Here is a 20,772-nt window from a genome sequence, read left to right as displayed (position 1 = left end):
AATAGCCGATATTTGCATTAGCACCTATGGCGGCGCCTAAATCGTCCATTAGCCGCGGGTGGCCAAATTTCCGGCTTCCATTTTAACCACAGCTGCTGTTTGTTCCATAGTCAATTGCCTCTGATTTACCCAATCAAACCTGATAAGATAAAGCAGTGAGAAATATTAAATTTGTTAGTAAGAAGAGACTGGAAGGTCCCATCAAAATCTGATCCTCCAGTCCTTTTATGGACACAATGAAAGACTGCTGTGAAACAAGAACTGCTGTCAAGATACGCAGATATCTGTGGCTGTAAAGATATGAACGTGCTTTATGATGTGGAGAAATGTAACGGATTTGCTTTAATTATACGTGAAAGAGGAGTAAACATAGGCTGAAAAGTGGAAACTGGTGTCACTGAATAAATCACCCTTAAAGAGACACTGAAGCGAAAAAAAATATATGATATAGTGAATTGGTTGTGTACTATGAATAATTACTAGAAGATTAGCAGCAAAGAAAATATTCTCATACTTTTATTTTCAGGTATATAGTGTTTTTTCTAACATTGCATCATTCTATAATATGTGCAGATTACACAACACTCAGCATTCAAAATGAGTCTTTCAGAGCAGTCTATGAAGTAATGACCTCTCCTCTGGCAGAGAAAAAGTAAACAGTTCACTTACAGTTGAGATAATAAAAGTCAGATAACAGCCCTCTCCACGACTAACTTAGTCGGAGAGTTAATGGCTTGTTTGCATAGAGATAACAACTGGAGTTTCTCAACTCTTCCTGTACTGGAAACAATTAGACTGATGTATCTGATCTTAATGTTTTATTTCTTAGCTGTACTACACATACAAATCATAATATCATCTTTTTTTTTCCTCTTCAGTGTCTCTTTAAGGCAGTCACACACAGGATATCTATACATTTTATTTTTATTTTTTTTTTGCAAATGTCGAACAGTCTGGTAGGTTGACGTTAAATGATATTTTTTATTTTTGACGATGGATCCGAAATGTAATTTTTTTATTTTATCAGTATTGAGTAGACAAATCCTAATACAAATTATGTGCAATGAAATATATATACAGGTATATATACAGGTGAAACTCTAAAAAATTAGAATATCATGCACACATCCATTTATTTTAGTAATTCAACTTAAAAGGTGAAACTAATATATGAAATAGACGTATTACACGCAAAGCGAGATATTTCAGGCCTGTATTGGTTATAATTTTGATGATTATGGCTTACAGCTTATGAGAACCCCAAAATCAAAATCTCAGACCATTAGAATGTTGTGAAAATGTCCTAGGCTCAAAGTGTCAGACTCTTATCAATTAATCAATCAATCTAATTAACCCAAAACACCTGCAAAGAGTTCACGTTTTAAGTTAAATTACTGAAATAAATGGACTTTTGCATAATATTCGAATTTTTCGAGTTTTATATATTAAACCACTGGAAATGAAAAAAAAAAAATCTTAAAATATCAGAAATCCAGGTTTCAGTGATGGAGTAATGTGGATGAGGTAAAAATGGCTTGTATAAGATAATAATATACATTGTGAGTGTTCCAGGCATAGTAGTCACTGAGAATGAGATATAAGATACACTTTAAGATGTTCAAAAACAGGGAATTGGATTATCCAGTAATAATTTATAGATTATATATTTATTTATTTATGTAGTTTAATAAAAGTCTTTCTATAGGATCTCATGGCAGAGCTGTTTAGATTTCTAACTATAATATATATAATAATATAAAAATATATAACTGTACGTAGTATATAGATTAGCCAAATACCTAAAGTAGCCATGCAGGACAGCTACAGAACTATAGTGTACCGTGTTTCCCCGAAAATAAGACACTGTCTTATATTAATTTGTCTTTCAAAATTTTTGCTAGCTCTTATTTTCGGGGGGGGTCTTAAATTCAATGATGACAGCCAGATAGATTCCCCATACCCGCCCACTACCTTTACCTCCCCTGGCTCTTGCCACTGTCCTCCCGGAAGCCTCTCCTGATTGATTATGCCTGTCATTATTAACACTGTCTGCCCTCCCGCTTGCTTGCCCACCCGCTCCCTTTACCTCCCCTGCTCTCGCTGCTGTCCCCTTGTTGAAGTCCGGAATCCTCTGTTCATTATGCCTGTCATTAATCGCACCTCAGATCAGCGGTGACTCGCGTGAAAGCAGCTACAGGAATGTATCAGGTAACAGCGCCGACAGGAAGTAAACAAAGATCACTTCCTGTATAGGGCGGCGCTGTTACCTGATACATTCCTGTAGCTGCTTTCACCGCGAGTCACCGCTAATTTGCGGTGTGATTAATGACAGGCTTAATCAGCAGGGGATTCCGGACTTCAACGAGGGGACAGCGGCGAAAGCAGGGGAGGTAAAAGGAGCGGGCGGGCAAGCCAGAAGGAGCCGGTCTGCCACTAGGTTTTATATTCGGGAGATGTCTTATATTCCGAGCACTCTCGAAATATATGGGGTGTCTTACTTTAGGCAGAGGTCTTAAATTCGGGGAAAGACGGTAGTATAGACAATACCCGGCCAGCTTCACCACCCTGTCTATTGGCTCATACACACGGGGTATGGCTGTCGCCGCAATCATGTGGCATGCGCGTGTTGCGGTGTCAGGTCGCCCATGTGTAGTACGCGCGCGCCCCGAACCATCGCCCATCGGAGCTGTCGCCAGACGATTGACATGTTCAATCACCGGCTACAGCTGTCGCTGCAACTTCGTCGCAACTGTCGCTAGTCCACATGTGTATGCAGACTAACGACAGCAACCCACACACAGCACACAGAGCTTCCGGCGGGGGGGAGGAACCTGGGTGACAGCTTCCGGCGCATCGCTAATCCCTCTGCTGCCGTGTGGATGTAGAGGGACTTGGCAACGAGCTGTCGCCGAGCTGTCGCGCACACGCTCCCGTGTGCTAGCGACAGCTGCAAATGTAGCTCATGTGTACTTAAAGGAAGTCTATCGGAGACTTATCCCACGTGTGAAATAACATCATTTCTCTCTGGTTACACACTCCAATGAGTTCTGGGTCACCATGAGCTTGCTGGTTAGTCTGTCCCTCTCTGGTTATAAAAGTGATGGTCTGCTTATACAGCAACTTTACTGAAAGGTAGTAGTTTGGGGGCGGGAATAAATCAATACATTGAAAAGTGAGAAGCTAAAATTGTAGAAGATAGATCAAGAAATGATTGATATTCACCTTGTAATTTCTTCATGTTGTTTGATCCTCCATGAGCCTGCTGGTCAGCATCTTTACTGGCAGAACTAAAAAAAAAAAAAAAAAATGGACAGCACCAACTGCCCTTCTCTATAAACATACCCAATAGCAATGTGATAAGCTAAAAAGTTGTTTTTATATACATATATATGCACAGAGGGAGATACTGCTTGCTTGGCAGTTGGCAACAGCCACTATTTCCCACAATGCAATGGGTTTCACAGACAAGAAACTGCCAGGGCTATGGCCTTGACATCACACTGTGGGAGGGGTTTTTATTTCAATGCCAGCCATACAGACATCCCTGACGTACTATTAAAAAAAGGGGTAAAGACTTCTCGTGGAAAAGGGGGTATCGGCTATTGATTTGGGATGAAGCTCAATTTACAATGTTGATCCTCTTTTAATATTCGCACTCTTTAGGCTGCATCATCCCTTTTAGCAATCTCTACAACTGCCCTAATTTATAAATATGGAGATTATCATCACTAAGCTGGTTTTAAAGTGATCGGCTTGATAAACACTTTTTAGAGCACCAAGTAGTATTCCCCACTGAGTAAATGGAGAACAGTGACGTTTCCCATAAACACTTTTGCTATTTTGCGGTAAAGATGACGGCATTAAAGAGAATCTGTACTGTAAAATTCTTACAATAAAAAGCATACCATTCTATTCATTATGTTCTCCTGGGCCCCTCTGTGCTGTTTCTGCCGCTCCCTGCTGCAATCCAGGCTTGTAATTGCCATTTTTATGCAGTGTTTACAAACAAAAGACATAGCAAGTGATAGGCTGAGAGTAGTTCAGTGTGTGAGTCATACAGAGTGTGCAGGGGGCCTGGAGAGGGTGTGTATAGCTTCTATCCAATCACAAGCAGCACAGCACATTCCAGCCTGACTGCCTGAGCCCGACAGAGCCGACAGAGGAAAGAAGATTAGATCATATAACAGAGATAACACAGCCACTGTGCAACTAGGAAAGGCTGCAGTTAAACAGACCACATTAGAACAGCTATAGGGACTTATAGGATAGAAGAAATAAGGCTCAATATTTTGTTACAGAGTTTCTTTAAGCCCATTTGCAACAGCCTGCTAATTCTTCTGGCGGAAAGCAATGTTTGTGGCTGGTGGTCTTTTTAATATAAAGACCTCTACGTGAATCACGGGACTGGTATCTACCAACTTAGCTCAATGTGCCAACACAGACAGGTCCAAACACAGGTCAAATCTTTCATAGCACAACAAATCTCAGAGAGTAAAATCTATGTAGAATCAAAGTCTCAGTGACTCTTAGTAGAGTGACAAATCTAAGTAACTCTCAATAGTGTTGGAGTTTAGATGCAAGTAGCACATCTCACTGGCTTTTTAACGAGTATCAAACTCAATAACCCTCTATGAAGTATCAGATCTCACTAACAAATCTAAGAAATGTTATTGATTACGTGTAAAAATATCACCTAAGAAAAAAAGTGAATTGAATAAGGGCCTCTACGTTTTTGGAAGGTGGGAAACTGGCTATGAAATGATAAAAAGGCTTTACAAATTGGGGGGAGAATCTTCGAAAGATAAATCTGAGACATGGAATGAAAGTGGAGATGAATAAGTTTACTCTTCTTTAAGTATACATTTGCCCCTACATTGCTTGGAAAGAAGTAAAAAAAAAATACTTTTTCGAAAACACCTTATTTTTGAAAAAATGGGAAAAAATGTACTTTAAACTCAGAAAATCAATTTTCTCAAAAAAATACAAGATTTTTTTTTCTTGTTCCACTATTCCCTTTAACATACGTATTTTGGCGATGATAGCATGTATGAGAGATTTGCTATTAACTACTAAAGTCGGCCCAAAATTACACGAAAAATACATTATGGTTCCTGATTACTATTACAAAGAAAATTCATTATGATTTTTCCCGAAATGTAAAATTATAATTTTGCATCGTAATGGCGAATTATGATGCACAATGGCGATTATTTTAAATTCGTTCTCATCACTATTTGGCATTAGTGTTGATTGAACGGGTTCGGGTCGGCTCGGCCGAACATCGTCCAGATGTTTGGTATATTCGGCCGAACCCTATTGAAGTCTATGGGGACCCGAGCCGTGGGGGGCCGCAGAGCTGGAGGGATAGCGGGCAGGAAGGGGGTATTGGGCCTAGCGGCGGGGAGGGGAGACGGACCCTCCCCTCTCCCGACCTCCGCTCCCCTCCAGCTGTAAAAAGTTAAGTAGAATCCGCTACTGTTAACACATAACGGGCGGGGATCACTCACCTCTTCCGCGTTCCAGCGTGCACTCCACTGACGTCACTTCCAGCAACACCGTCCACTTACAATACAGTGGGCGGCGTTGCAGGAAGTGACGTCAGTGGAACGTACGCTGGAACCGGAAGAGGTGAGTGATCCCCGCCCGTTACCTCTTAATAGTAGCGGTCGGATGCTACTTAACTTTTTAAAGCTGGAGGGGAGCGAAGGTCGTGTGACCGAGGTGAGGGAGGGGAGGGTCCATCTCCCCTCCCCGCCGCTAGGCCCAATACCCCCTTCCTGCCCGCTACCTCTCCAGCTAGGGGCCCCGAACAGCGCGGCCGAGCACCATGAGGTGCTCAGATGGGTCCGAGCGAACACCCCGATATTCGGGGAATAACGAACAGTGGCGAACACTGTTCGATCAACACAACTTGGCACATGCTTCTTGTATGCGGTATTCAGTATCACCATCGCGAGTTATGAATTGGTATTTTTTGTTTTGTTTACCTCTGTCCCCTCTTCTGTCCAAGTCCAGAAAATGATTCATAAATAATTTGTGCAAATCTATACAAGCGCACAAATAACCAACCTGGTCCGTGCAAACCGCCGGCCATACAAACTGTTCCCGCCAAAGATTTACTGGCAAAGGCTGCAGAGTAATGGGTTAATGCATAATTAATCAAGGACACTGAATGAAATTCACTGCCGAAAAAAAAAAAAATTACAGCACTTTTGATTACCTTGGCAAGCGTTGAGATTACACGTCTGGCTCATTAAATAAACTTGAAGCAGTTTACTGGGCAAAAATATAATGGCAGAATTTCAATCCTCATTCTGCAACCATCCAGAGGGCAGCTAAAATATGTAATAAGTTGCCCCACCCCCAGAAAAAAAAATACCTGAATGATCCATCTCCCATGATGCATTGCACACCCTGATAACTTCAAATGATACTGTACTGAGGAAGTGGGGCTCTCCTCTCTCGGTTTCTCTCTGTCAAGGTCCTCCTGATTTTACATCAGCAATCAGCCAGAGAAGGAGGGAATGGAGGTGGTCCAAACGAAAGCTGCTGGGTGGAGTTCACCCGCACTAGATTGCTATGCAGCAGCCATAGAACAAATACACAAAATCTAACACAGATAACTCAAAAGAGGACATACACAAGGAAATAGGAGTGAGTGTTTAGTTAGTGTTAGGTATTAGGGACGGATCTACATTGAGGGAGGTGGTTTGTTGGGGTTAAAACTTAGGATGGAGAAAGGGATCACCAATGAAGGGACGATTGGTGGGGCACAATGAACAAAGAAAGAAAAAGCACTGTCGCAAAACCAAAAGGCCAGAGCCGTATGGCTCTGATGCTCCTATCCTTTGCCTTCCCCCCTTCCCTATTCCTAAAGTATCTTAAATGACTAATATCAACCTATTCTTTGAAGGTCTGCACACAAATTGCTTGGTCAGGAAGTAGCACTTGCAGAATTCTGCTCCCTTGTCGATATGATTTTACCAATGCCTAGACATTGGACATGGGACCAGTGGTCCTACAGGCTACAGGAGGTGTCACAAACTTGCAAAAATTCATGTTCAGATAATGTGTTTTTTATCCCTTGGTTTGTTAATACTTCTCCGGGGAACTTTAATTTCAAATAAATATTTTCAGAGTCTTCATTCATTTAGAGCTAAACATCTTTCAGGTTCCACAAGGTCAGGCTGCAGCTGACTTCCTCTTCCTAATCCCATTGACTTACGCTGCGGTTGACCTGCATGAGGGACTTTCGCCAAAAAAGCTGAAACTTGTAAACATTAGCCTGCCTAAGTAAATGGAAAGTCATTATTCCAACTATTGAAACTTTTTCTGTATTTATTTGTGAATATTGCTCCGTGACAGAAGGCCGGCTGAACTACTTGGAACGTATTAGTCACTGTACCTCCTAAAACTGGAAAATGTCAAGCCTGAAGCTCCGGATTCAGGTGGCTGAGCTTTGTGTGAAACCTTCTAAGAGTTGAGATGGTCAATAGTCAAAGTTTTTTTTTATCCAGATCGGATGCAAATAGTATATTTTTGGGAATTTGGCCAAATAAAACCAACAGGAAATATAAAGAAAAAGATTGAGAGCCCGCTCTCATGTAATATTTTGAAGCCAAGGGAGGTATTCAACAATGTTTGTAGAGTTTATACTCACACGTGTGGGGTACCATTAGGCAATTACTTTTCAGGCAGGAGGGGAACTTAAGATGTTGTTCTCTGTAGGTAGGGAAAGGAGAAAGGGGGTAGACCTCTCCACCAATGGTGGACTTAAAGTGTATACAATAAGAACAGAAGCGCCAATCAGGATAATATATATATATATATATTATATATATATATATATATATATATATATATATATATATATGATAAAAGCAAGGGGAAGTAAAAGTTACCTCCCCACAGAAGAGTCAGCAAGATACTATCATCAATTTGTGTACTTCAAAAGTTGCGACGCATTTCGTGGGTCAAATCACACTTCCTCAGGCAATAAAAAACAGGAGCAGCCTGGGGGGCACCAACAGACATATTAAGATTATAAACAAGAACTGCATGCTACGCCTAATCAATTTCAAAAGACAGTATAACAAAATACTAGTAGCATCATGCTCATATAAAACAAACCTTGAATTTATAAAAAATGGTTATCGAAAAAAAGCAACACGGTAAATATAAGTAATAAATGTAAGTGAGGCTGGTACAATTGTGATTTGTGAGTGAGTATAGTGCAATTCTATCCACGCCTTAATGATTCTGGAAACTTATTCCAATAGTAATATACATTGAAATTGATTAGGCATATCACACAATTGTTGTAAATACTCTTACTTTAAAGTGAACCTCCAGACTAAAAATCGACTCAGCAGCACTGAAAAGGCTTGGTGTTTCTTTAACAGTTTCACAGCATCAGAACTTTTTTTCTCTTATACAAGCCTCATTTTTAGCTGCACAGAAAAAAACTGCCCGGGCATTTTTCCCCTAATGCTGTGCAAAGCATGATGGGATTTCTGATGTTGTTGTTCTCGTTCTGCTGTTTTGGTGCAAATTTTTTTTTTTACATTTTGAATTTTACATTTGAAGCCTAGCACATGCAGCTGGGAGGGGGGATCAGGACACAGGACAGTTGGAACTGTGTCTCCTGCTCCTTGTCACCTCCTTTCAACCAAAAAGATGGCTGCCCCCATGACAAAGATGGCTGCCCTCATGAATCACAAACATTTGCCTGATCTTTTAAAATGGGGTCGGTAAGAGATTATATTATCTATCTATTCTAATTAACATAACTAATGTAACTTAATGACAGTATGTTTGCTTAGGCTGAAGTTCCCCTTTAAGCTTCTTATACAGGTGAAACTCGAAAAATTAGAAAAAGTCAATTCATATCAACTTATAGAAAACCAGAGATGAGATTTCATAAAAATTTTATACATACCTGGGGCTTCCTCCGGCCGCCAGAGAGATACGTAGAGGGCGCACTTCTCTTGCGCAGACTGGCAGCGACTGATAGAACTTACGGGAATCCGGTACTGGAGCTGGAGAAAGCTGAGGATGGCGGCGTGGGAGCGTTCCCGTGCCTATGGGGCTGGAGGAAGCCCCAGGTATGTATTAAAAACTTTTACGAAATCTCGTCTCTGGTACACTTAAAACTAATATATGGAATAGACTCATTACATGCAAAGCGAGATATCTCAAGCCTTTATCTGTTACAATTTTGATGATTATGGCTTACAGCTTATGAGAACCTCAAAATCTCAGCCCACAATATTGTGAAAAGGTTAAATAGTCTCAGCTCAAAGTGTCAGACTCTAATCAGCTAATTAATCCAAAACACCTGCAAAGGGTCCCTGAACCTTAAAGTGTACCTGGGATCAAAGGAGAGATGAATTTTTACATACCTGGGGCTTCCTCCAGCCCTGTTTGGGCTGATGGGCCCCTCGCCATCCTCTTCTGCCTCCTGGATCCTCCGCTATGGCTCCTTGTATTTTGTCCGACTGTCTCCTCCCCCGTTGCACTACTGCAGCCAGGAGCGTTCGGCATCTGCTTAGCAGTGCAGTGCAGGCACAGAAAGCACCCGGCAACAGGAGCACGATGGGACGCACAGGCAAGTCGCGCATGCGCACTATGCCCTGACTGGCCGGATTACCGGGAGCCGTAATTGAGAATCCAGGAGACGATAGAGGATGGCAAGGCACCCATCAGCCTGAAAGGGGGCTGGAGGAAGCCCCAGGTATGTATACATTTCTTCTCTCGTTTGATCTGTTTTTTTTTAAATGGTCTTATGCTTCATACACACTTGAGATAAAAGTCTTTGGAAACGGCAAGATCACAGACCAATTTTACCCCCTTCCATGTAGTATGAGAGCCATACTCTACACAGTCTATTCTATGGAGCTGAACTCCCCATCAGACAGAAATCTTTGCAAGATGCTGCACACACAGATGCTGTACACATGCAACAGATCAGTATCTGCAAAAGATCTGTTCCTACAAAAGATCCATTCCTGCAAAATGCATTCATAGTCTATGATATCTGCAGATCATCATACACACTTGGTTTAACAGACAATCATCTGCAGATCAGATTCACCAGGATGGATTTTCAGATCTGCAGATGATTGTCTGATCTGCAGATGAAGTCTGTTAAACAAGGTGTGTATGATGATCTGCAGATCTCATAGACTATGAATGCATTTTGCAGGAATGGATATTTTGCAGGAACAGATCTTTTGCAGATACTGATCTGTTGCATGTGTACAGCATCTGTGTGTGCAGCATCTTGCAAAGATTTCTGTCTGATGGGGAGTGCAGCTCCATAGAATAGGCTGTGTAGAGTATGGCTCTCATACTATATGGAAGGGGGTAAAATTGGTCTGTGATCTTGCCTTTTCCAAAGACTGTTATCTCAAGTGTGTATGAAGCATTAGTCTGGTTCAGAATTATTGGCATAAATCCAGTTCGGCCTATCTGGACGAGCTTCCTCGTCCAGATAGGCACTGCTGCTGCCGCCGCCTCGTGCGCGCAATCGGGCGCGCCCCCCCCCCCCCCCGCGCGCGCTCCCGCTGCCCGCCGCTAGCCCCCCAATCAGTGAATGGGAATATAATTCCCATTCACCGATCTATCTTCCCCGCAGAAATACCGACGCTTTCTCTCCAGAGAGCGCGGTATTTCTGCCCCCAGGAAACATTTCCCCTGCTTTTAAGTTCCTAGATGCGAAATCGTTCGCATCTAGGACTTTTTTCACTGTGGCCATCTTGTGGCCGAATAGTAAACTGCACCACAATTAATTTTTAATAAAAAAATATATATATTTTACATTTAAAATTAAGTTTCCCTCCCACACCAAAAATTACCCACATACACTTTTTTTTATTAAAAATAAAAATAAAAAAAACAATTAAAAAAAAAACAAAAACAACATAAATAGTTACCCAAGGGTCTGAACTTTTTAAATATGCATGTCAAGAGAATATGTTATTATATTATTTAAAATTATAAGCTTATAAATAGTGATGGACGCAAATTGAAAAAATGCACCTTTATTTCTAAATGAAATATCGGCACCCTAAATTGTGATAGGGACATCGTTTAAATGGTGTAATAAGCGGGACAGATGGGCAAATAAAATACATGAGTTTTAATTACGCTAGCGTATATTAATTTCAAACTATAATGGCCAAAAACTGAGAAATAATGATTTTTTTTCATTTCTTTCTTAATCTTCCTGTTAAAAAAGATTTAGAAAAAAATAATTCTTAGCAAAATGTAGCACCCAAAGAAAGCCTAATTAGTGGCGGAAAAAACAAGATATAGATCAATTAATTGTGATAAGTAGCAATAAAGTTATAGGCGAATGAATGGGAGGTGAACGTTGCTCGGATGCATGAGATTTTCAGACTGCGGTGCTGAACAAAAAAAATAAAATTTTGCAAGCTATTCTAATTTTTCAAGTTTCACCTGTAGAAAGTTTGAATGGTAATTTATATAAAACAATGAAACTTCCATTCTTAACTACTTTCGGACCGCCATAGTTGAAATCTACGCCCTGTTTTGATGACTATCTGGCTGCCAGGGCGTACTTTTTAACTCACCGCCGATGAGCTCATCCTGTTTTCGCCGATATCTCGCCACTGTCTCCCGGCCCAGCTCAATCGCTCTGCCTGTCTCTATGACGGCAGAGCCCTGTGAGCGGGTCAGGAGCACATTTCATTGGCTACTGGCCCTGTCTTTCAATGTAAGCAACTCCCATTGGCTTACGTTGAAAGACACGGTCAGGAACCAATGAAAGCGGCTCCTGACCGGCTCAAAGGAATGGGTGGCCCAGGTTCCCGACGTGCGGTGGTTGCGGCAGGTATGTGCGGCGATTCATCGGGATTCCACCATTTCTGTACCAGCGTTCTCTGGTCCTTAAGGGGGCAGAGGCCGCTGGTACTTACGTGGTTAAATTGTTACCACTGTGAGTTGAGACTGAATTGGGGGTAGTTGCAGACTTAGATGCACACTATGGTTCACCAGTCATTTGGCATCATGAACACCCTATAAATATTGAAATATCAAGTTCAACCAGAAGTAAATAAGAATTATAGATATAAGTATTTGAAAAAAGTATTGTGGCCAAGTATTATTTAAGATTACTGGCCTTAGTTTAACCTGCAGAGACATGCACAGCCATGTAGAACCTATCACAGTCTTTCTGACAGTACAGTGCCTATTGGTTGTGTTTTGATGCTGATCACTGCTACAGGGTTCCAATGCTCCCTGCTCAGTATTAGGGATGGTCGGAAATGCCAATTTCTGATTCCGCGGTAATTCCGCATTCCGCCATTGCCAAATACCGATTCCGCTTTCCGCTACCAATTTCCGCATTCCAGTGCGGAATTTCCGCCGGAAATCGCAGAAATTCCTCCCGACTTTAACATCGATTTTCTCAAAAATTATAAGGCCTTTTTGAAAACTTTTTTTTGCATCTTGTTCAGAAGATTCTGTTTCTAGGACGTACAGGGGCTTTGCTATTAACCGTTAAAGTCTGCGGATTTTTCCTGTAATGTAAGTGCAGAAAATAGGCAGAAGCAGATTTTCTGCATTTTACATTACAGTAAAAATCCGCCGACTTTAGCGGTTAACAGCAAAGCCCCCGTACGTCCTAGAAACACCACATTTTCAGGGTTTATTAAACAGAATCTTCTGAACAAGATGCCAAAAAATTTTCAAAATGACCTTATAGTTTTTGAGAAAATCAATGTTAAAGTCGGGTGGAATTTCCGCGATTTCCGGCGGAAATTTCCGCGATTTCCGGCGGAAATCCGCCTAACGCACTTGCATTACCGATTTCCGAATCTCGATGCGGAAATGCAATTTCCGATCGGAGTTTCGGAAATTGCATTTCCGCGGAATCCGAATGAGCATCCCTACTCAGTATGACTACTCATATAGGAAGAAAAATACCAAGGTGTTATCGACAGGATGTCATTTAGAAGTCGGGCATCATTTTACGCTGAGCTTAAAATCTTTTCTAAGGCATTCGTAGTGAACTGCATGCGTAAAGATCATTTTTAATAATGTATTACAAAATGGCCAGTGTAACCGTGATATATTTATAATACTTTTTACCTAAAGAATTATCTCACTTTTTAAGCACTCCTGCATTATGTCTCCCCTGTCCATCTGCATTTGGAGGGAACCACACCTCCCCTTTCAAGCCTCAAAACTTTTAGAAAATAAAAAAAGAAAACGGGACTGAGATTTTCAAAAAGAGAAAAGGGAGAGTGTAGATGTATTTCTGCCAGTCAGGCTCAAACCTTTGAAACTGCCAAAACACTGAAGATAAAAGTAAATGCATACAGCTATATTTGTAACCTGTTAAAAATAAAATCTTAAGGAACGGCTAAGCTCGTCGCATGCACTTTTTACATGCATCTTATTTTTGTCGATGCTGAACAGAAGTTCTGAAATATTTTTAAATAGGATCTATAAACCTGCTTCAGTTCAGCGGGGAGATGCTGCACTTTGCGTTTGATTATGATGTATATATAGCATGCTGAAATGCATTTTGTTGTCTTGTCAATAATGAGTTTTTTATGGTCTTATGCCCTGCTGTAGACAGCATTTTTTTTTATTTTATTTTATGTTCATTGACATTGCTTGATGCATTTTGTTAATTGAAAACTAAATTTGGCAGGATAACCTAGAAAAAAAATGGTAGGTGAGATTCACTAAGAGCTTTGAGAAAAAAACTTGCCGGTGACCGATGGTAAATAGGCAAATACTAAGGTTGTTGCTTTCTTACCAGTAGGGTCACCGGGAGTGTCTGAAGTTCACCAATGAACTTATCATTGCTCAGAAAGGACATGCAACTTCACCAGTTTGTTCTTGAAAAAAATGGATGGAGGAACTGGCTGCCTGATTACAAAAAAACTCGAGCATTTCAAGTATACAATTTAAAGATTTTTAACAAAAAGTACATTTTACAATTGGATAGCTTTGTAGGAATTCAACCCTCATCATTATAAGTCTTTAACTAAAAGTTTTATTTTGAATTAACTATGAAAATATTTTTTTTTAAAAATGTAGTTCAGCTGGTTTGGTTAAAGAGAGAAATAAGGAATAGATCAGAAAATAAAAAAAAATAAAGGGTCAAAAACCTTCCAGACTGATTCCATATTTCTTCTGAATTAGGGAATTCAAATTGTGGAAAACAAAACCTGTTCACACTTTTATGAATGTAGTGTTATAATTCAAAATTACAAAAGTAGACAACAAAAGGGTGAAATCTTCCTTTAGATTGCCTTTGTTTTATAACTGTGCCCCTTAAATGTCCATTTTTATGGAGGTGAGGGAATATAAGAAATTGGTTATTTTTGTGTACTAGAACAAAAAATGAATTAAAAATAATGTATTTTAAAAACATAGAAAACCATAAAAACGACACCGATATGGAGCCCTTCACAGAATCCAAAAAGAATTAGAGGAGAGCAAAATTCCAAAACAAAATAAAAAACAAAAAACACAAAAAACCCCAAGAAAAAGCCTACCAGATGACTGAAAAGGTGCTAGCTTTCTAAAAAAATATTGTAATGTCATAAACAATATATACAAATGCACTGATCAGCTGAAACTTTAAAAGCACCTAACAAATATGTTTAGGTTTACCACGTGGCATCAAAAAACACTGGCCTAATCAGTCATGAACTCTATGAGATCTGTGAAGGAGTCCTGTGGTGTCCGGCACCAACACGTTACATCTCGGGAATTTGAAGGCCAGTGAAATCATGATTGATCATACTGAAATCATGATTGATCATACTAGACTAGTTCTGATGTTAACGTGACTTTTGAAGGCCCTTTCAAAGGTGAACAGGGGTCCAAGCAGTGACTAACTGTTCTGACTTCCCTCATGGCCATCATTAATTTTAGGCAATTTGAGCTACAGTAGCTCTTCTGATGGACTGGACCTAGATAGGCTTGTCTTCACTCCCAACAAACATCATTGAGCCTCGGATCAAAGCAGGTGGTTTCGGCACACGGTGCTGAGTGCCGAAACTAGGCGACGCTATTGTAGTAAGGTTATACTGCACGGGGTGCGTAAGGGTAATTCAGGATTCCGATGACTGCCTGATCCCAAATTACTCCTTCCGATGTTCCGAAACGCTACGACTCGGAGGGGGAATAATATTTAGCGCCATCAGGGATTTGAGTAGGGAGAGCCATCATTCGACTCACCCTTACCAAGCTCATCGAAGGTGTACACATAAGTACGCACCTCGGACACCCATGACCCTGCCACAGATTCACCAGCTTTCCTTCTATGGGAAGCTCTGATCCAGTTGACTAACTATCGCAGTCTGTTCTTTGTCGAGGTCTTATGGTGGTAATACAAAATTAGATTTTCAGCAGATTAACTGTCTGATCGATTTTCCGATCATTTTTCTTATCAATTTCAATTAACTTCTATGAGAAATTGATCAGAAAAGAAGATTGAAAATAAGATCGGACCTGTCTCAAATTATCTATCGAACCATCAGTCTGCCAAAATATCTCATGTCGGCGGATTTTTACTGTAATGTAAAATGCAGAAAACAGGCAGATGCAGATTTTCTGCATTTTACATTACAGTAAAAATCTGCCGACTTTAGCGGTTAATAGCAAAGCCCCCTTAAGTCCTAGACACACCAAATTTTCAGGGTTTATTAAACTGAATCTTGTGAACAAGATGCAAAAAAAGTTTTCAAAAAGACCTTATAGTTTTTGAGAAAATCGATGTTAAAGTCGGGTGGAATTTCCATGATTTCCGGCGGAAATTTTTCGCGATTTCCGCATTCCAATGCGGAAATGCAATTTCCGATCGGAATTTCAGAAATTGCATTTCCGGGGAATCCGAATGAGCATCCCTACCCAACACCTTAATCTCTAGTTATCTGGCTTGCAGTCACCGCCATGTATCCCCTCTTCTTATTTCTCTCTGCTTCAAACACAATAGGGGTATGATAGCTGAGTGAGTTGTGCGCCCCTCTTACACTGCGCCCTGAGGCTGAAGCCTCTATCACCTCGGCCCCGCCCTGTGCCCCCTCCTACACTGCGCCCCAAGGCTGGAGCCTCTCTCGTATCTGCCTCGGCCCGGCCCTGGTTGGCACGTGTGTGGTTACAAACTCTCCCATCTTTTTCTATTATATATCAACAAGAAGGTGCTTACTTCCACCAAACGGGGCATCTAAATGGTGCATTAAACCCACCATTTTTCTGTCCGTCTGAAATAACTCAGGGCCGATTTGTCATAGTCAATCTGTCTATAAAAATGTTGCTATAATCCCAGTTCTGAGTAGTGATAATAAACAAAAAAATATCAGAGAATACATTTAATTCTTAGTGAACCTCTACCTATCTGCCATTTGTCAGGGTATTACCTGCTTTAGCATGATCAAATCTGACTTGTTTTTACTTAATGATCAACACGGTACTGATTCAAAGGAAAATTTGACAGGGAAATGCCTTAATCAGAGGAGCTTTAGTGAATGCAATTTATGAAACTATAAAAAACAAAGTATTTGAAAGCATTTCATGATCCCCTTTGAAAAGCAGTATGCGCTCGAAATTCTTCCTTCACGGGGGCATCAGAAATTCAACTATTTTCTGCCTTAATCCAAAGATCTATACGCGTTTGATTTTATTTTGAAAAGCTATATAAATATACAGAGTAGTATAGATTATGCATATCGGTGTATTTTCCGCCACTCTGTGAAATGATACTGTGGATTTGTCGCTAAACTTTGCAAAACCACACGTAGCATTTTGCACTTTTTAAAAGGGTTCTGTAAATGTTTACAAAGCACATGAACTAAAAACTACAGGGGTCTGATTTAAGAAGGTCCATTAGGGCTGGAGATCCTTGGGGGCTTAATTCACCCTTCAAACCTAGCCTAGATTTAACTTGATGCGAAAAAAAAAAAAAAAGTTGAGTTCTTGGTGAGCTCCAAATTCTCCTTACACTTTTTGAGTTTTCCTGTTTCCAAATTATAAGTACATCCAAAATAACATTAAAATAAGTTCAATTGGACATCTCATTCAGTTTACCGCTACAGTCAGAGGTGCCAAGTGTATGTTGGACCGCTGGCTTTGTGATACTCCTGTTTATTGCCTGATGAAGCGGGGATTTGCCTGCGACACGCGTTGCCAGTTGTTTCTAGGAGTATGCAAATACATTTGGTTTGCTTTAATCGACAGCATCGTGTCTGTGTTGGGTGAGCTGGGCCACCACCGCCTCCCAATCATTTTTAACAATTTTAGCGAATTTTATCCTTTTGCGCCTCTGTACATCTCTTCAAGAATACAAGTCCACCCCTGGTGGAGGGGTGTTACACCCTCTTCTTTCTTTTATACACAGAGAGCGACTTCTTAGTCCTGAGTGGGGAGAGGCCTAAACTCCCCACCTGCCTTAACAGTGGTTGCCTTTGCGGTAATCCAGGTTTGTAAGTATAAATACTTACGTTTCATAATTTTCCTACTTTTCCAATACATACTACACTATATTGGGCTCTCGGTATTCTGTTTTATACCGCTACAGTCAGGGCCAGATTTACAATAAGGCACTGAAGGCTTGTGCCTACAGGCGCCTGATGGTGGAAAATGTCCTGCCCAACGGCCTCCCTTCCTCCTCCTTCACGATGCACCGTCCTGATGAGAGTGTAAATGAGAGGCTACTCACTCTGCTCTCGGCATTCCAATGCCGGAATCTCCCTCCAGTCAGGGGCACCTCCAGCTATTTGGGGGCACCTCTAGCTGCTTCATATTCAGGGTACATTTGGCTAACTTATACTATGGAGCACCTGCAATTACCTATGATGGGGAGGAAAATAAGGGAGAAGTGACAGCTGGGACAGCCAGCACAGTTGTGGTGCAGTTTGGTGGTGGTTTGTAGTTCCATAAAGGGCAAAGTCTAAGGTGCCAGGACATCTGTGCCTATAGGCTCCTGTGAGGTATAAATCCTGGCCTGGCTGCCGGTTAAAGATGGTCAATGGGAAGATAATAATTCCGTCCTGCTTGCAAATGTCATGCAAACTTTAGACAGCCTTGAATTGGACCAATCAAATACACATCCTGTTGATCTTGATTGATGCCAATCTGCATAAAATTCGGATTACATCTCCATCCATGCCGAAATTATTGGCGTCTCTCTGACCATTTCTTCTGCAGTGTATCTTCTTTAGTTCTTCATGAGGAACGAGATGGACAAAAAACATAAAAAAAAGATATCTAGATGAAGACATTTTAATGGTAACAAGGGCAAATCTAAGTACATACTGTACTAAAAGCCTTTAACCCCCCCTGGCGGGATAATTCCCACGGCTGCGCAGCCGCGGGAGGGTTTTTTTCACTTTTTGTAGCATGTAGCTAGCCTAGCGCTAGCTACATGCTTCCCCCCTCCCCGCGGCGTCCGCCCGTCCCCTCCGATCGCTGCCGGCGCCGCTTGCCCATAAGGAAATCCCGTTCTGAATGGGATTTCCTTGAGGGCTTCCCCCGTCGCCATGGCGACGAACGGAGTGACGTCATCGACGTCATGGACCTCGTGACGTCACAGGGAGTCCCGATCCACCCCATAACGCAGCCTGGCGGCGATTGGCCAGGCTGCGCAAGGGGTATGCGGGGGGGGGCCTGTATCGGCGGCGGGCAGCGGCGATCAGACCAAACATGCAGCTAGCAAAGTGCTAGCTGCGTGTTTGAAAAAAAAATGATGTAAATCGGCCCAGCAGGGCCTGAGCGGCACCCTCCAGCGGCTTACCCCGAGTCACACACGGGGTTACCGCCGAGGAGGTTAAACAATCCGGCACCGATTTGCTTGATTACTTGTTTTGTTCACTTGTGTCAAACATTATTAAATCAATTCCACAGTAAGAGTTGCTGAAAACATAGAAAACGAATTAGCATTTGTCACATTATAGTTGACTGCATACACCCGCAATGAGATTTTTTTTTTTTTTAATAAACTGGAATACAGAAAAACACTTTTGGGTGCATGCAATGAGCTGCCTCCTAATAACTGCTAAATTACTCAACTTTTAACAGATTTCTCGAAGGTCCTATAAGACCCAAGTTAGGCAGTTCCAAACTATTCTTATTTACACTAAAAAAAATCTAGTTTAGGTTTGTTGGGTGATTTACATTCTTCAGTGAGCTCCACCCCCACAGAACCAAATCAGGCCTTGAGTCTTGGGGACGAAAAAAGGTAATATTTTTACTTATTCTTTAAGGTGTTCTATTACCTAAAATGTGCATTCCTCTTGTTGTAATATTTCAATTTATAATGTTTAATATGTATGTGTGTGTGCGTGTGTATATGTAATGTTTTTTTATTTTTTTATTTATATGCAACATATCAATGCTTTGAAAACAGTTGTCTGTTGTCACAATTGTATATGTATCTGGTAACAAAAAAAAAATGGATGCAGAAAAAGAGCAGTACAGCATTTTAAATTGGAAGTGGTTTACTCGATATGTTTATTCGCTGTGCTAACGTGATGTTTTTTCAGCAGCTTAACTGCAAATTTCTTGTTAAAAAAAAAGATACAGAATTGGTTAATAGAGTCAGAATTTTCTTTAATGGGTAAAAGAGAGTTACGTTATTCATTTTAGGACTTTGTTCCTCTTTAGTTAAAGTGGAAACAGCAGCAAGACCTTTTTATTTGATGATGGTGTGAATGAAGGCTACAACATCTGACAGGACTTTATCTCTATCTCCCATTAAAGGGGAACTGAAGGGAGAGATATACGGAGGCTGCCATGTTTATTTCCTTTTATGCAATACCAGTTGCCTGGCAGCCCTGCTGATCCTCTGCCTCTAATACTATTAGCCATAGCCCCTGAACAAGCATGCAGCAGATCAGGTGTTTCAGACTTTAAAGTCAGATCTGACAAGACTAGCTGCATGCTTGTTTCTGGTGCTATTAAGATACTACTGCAGAGAAATAGACCAGCAGGGCTGCCAGGCAACTGGTATTGATTAAAAGGAAATAAATATGGCAGCCTCCGTATACCTCTCTCTTCAGTTCCCCTTTAAGGTGCCTGTACACGATTCAACTAAATTGATTGATTCCCCCCTTTTTTGATAAAAAAATTATTAACAGTATAGAAAAATGTTAAATATTTTCCATACAGAAACATAATGTTTCTGATTTTTTTTGTAAACATCTGATAGGATGTGTTGGAAAAATCAGGTGGAGAAATACAAAAAAAAAAAAAAAAAATTTTTATTACTTTTTAAATGTTTGGAAAAATTGATCTTACGTGTGTGGTATATTGGTTCGATTTTTTCAAATTATTCGATCAAGCGGAAACTGAAAGGTTTTTCTGGTTAAAATAAACACAGAAAGTTGAATTGTGTATGGCCACCTTTAGAAATATTTCCTTCACCTAAACCACGTACTTAGGCTAGATTTTTATTATGCCAAACAATCAGTCATAGATCATTTTGGGTGATTATTTGATGTGAGCAGAAGTGTTTCCCAAAGCTGGTGGCCTCCTCTTCAGTGGATAAAACTATGAACTTCAGCAGTAGTTCCCCCTTCCATAGAACAAAACAGGCAAACCGCTAGCGGTTTTTAAAAAACCGCAAACGTGTTACATGCAGCGGTTTGCCGGCGGTTCGCGATTAGTGTTTAGCGCTTGCGATTAGCATGCATAGCATCGCAATCGCTCTAAAACCGCCGCAGTGCCCAGTGATTTTTCCGCGTTATTGCCGGCATTGCGGTTTTAGATGTGTACGGGGCCTTCTTTACTAGA

General features: G+C 40.9%; 1 long non-coding RNA gene across 2 annotated transcripts in view; it reads right to left on the bottom strand.

Moving 5' to 3' along the window:
• The window catches only part of LOC137517983 (uncharacterized), a 39,370-nt gene that overhangs the window by 1,413 nt on the left and 17,185 nt on the right, over positions 1-20,772 (bottom strand). The window contains exon 3 of one of the 2 annotated variants that reach the window (XR_011020724.1): positions 3,226-3,287. The exons of the other annotated variant lie outside the window; for it this stretch is intronic. This is a non-coding gene — a long non-coding RNA (uncharacterized lncRNA). Of the gene's footprint in view, positions 1-3,225; positions 3,288-20,772 lie in introns of those variants that run through there. 2 annotated transcript variants of the gene reach the window in all.

Source organism: Hyperolius riggenbachi, chromosome 5 (assembly GCF_040937935.1).
Source record: "Hyperolius riggenbachi isolate aHypRig1 chromosome 5, aHypRig1.pri, whole genome shotgun sequence".
Lineage (NCBI taxonomy): Eukaryota > Metazoa > Chordata > Amphibia > Anura > Hyperoliidae > Hyperolius > Hyperolius riggenbachi.
This window is presented reverse-complemented; position numbering and strand designations above follow the sequence as displayed.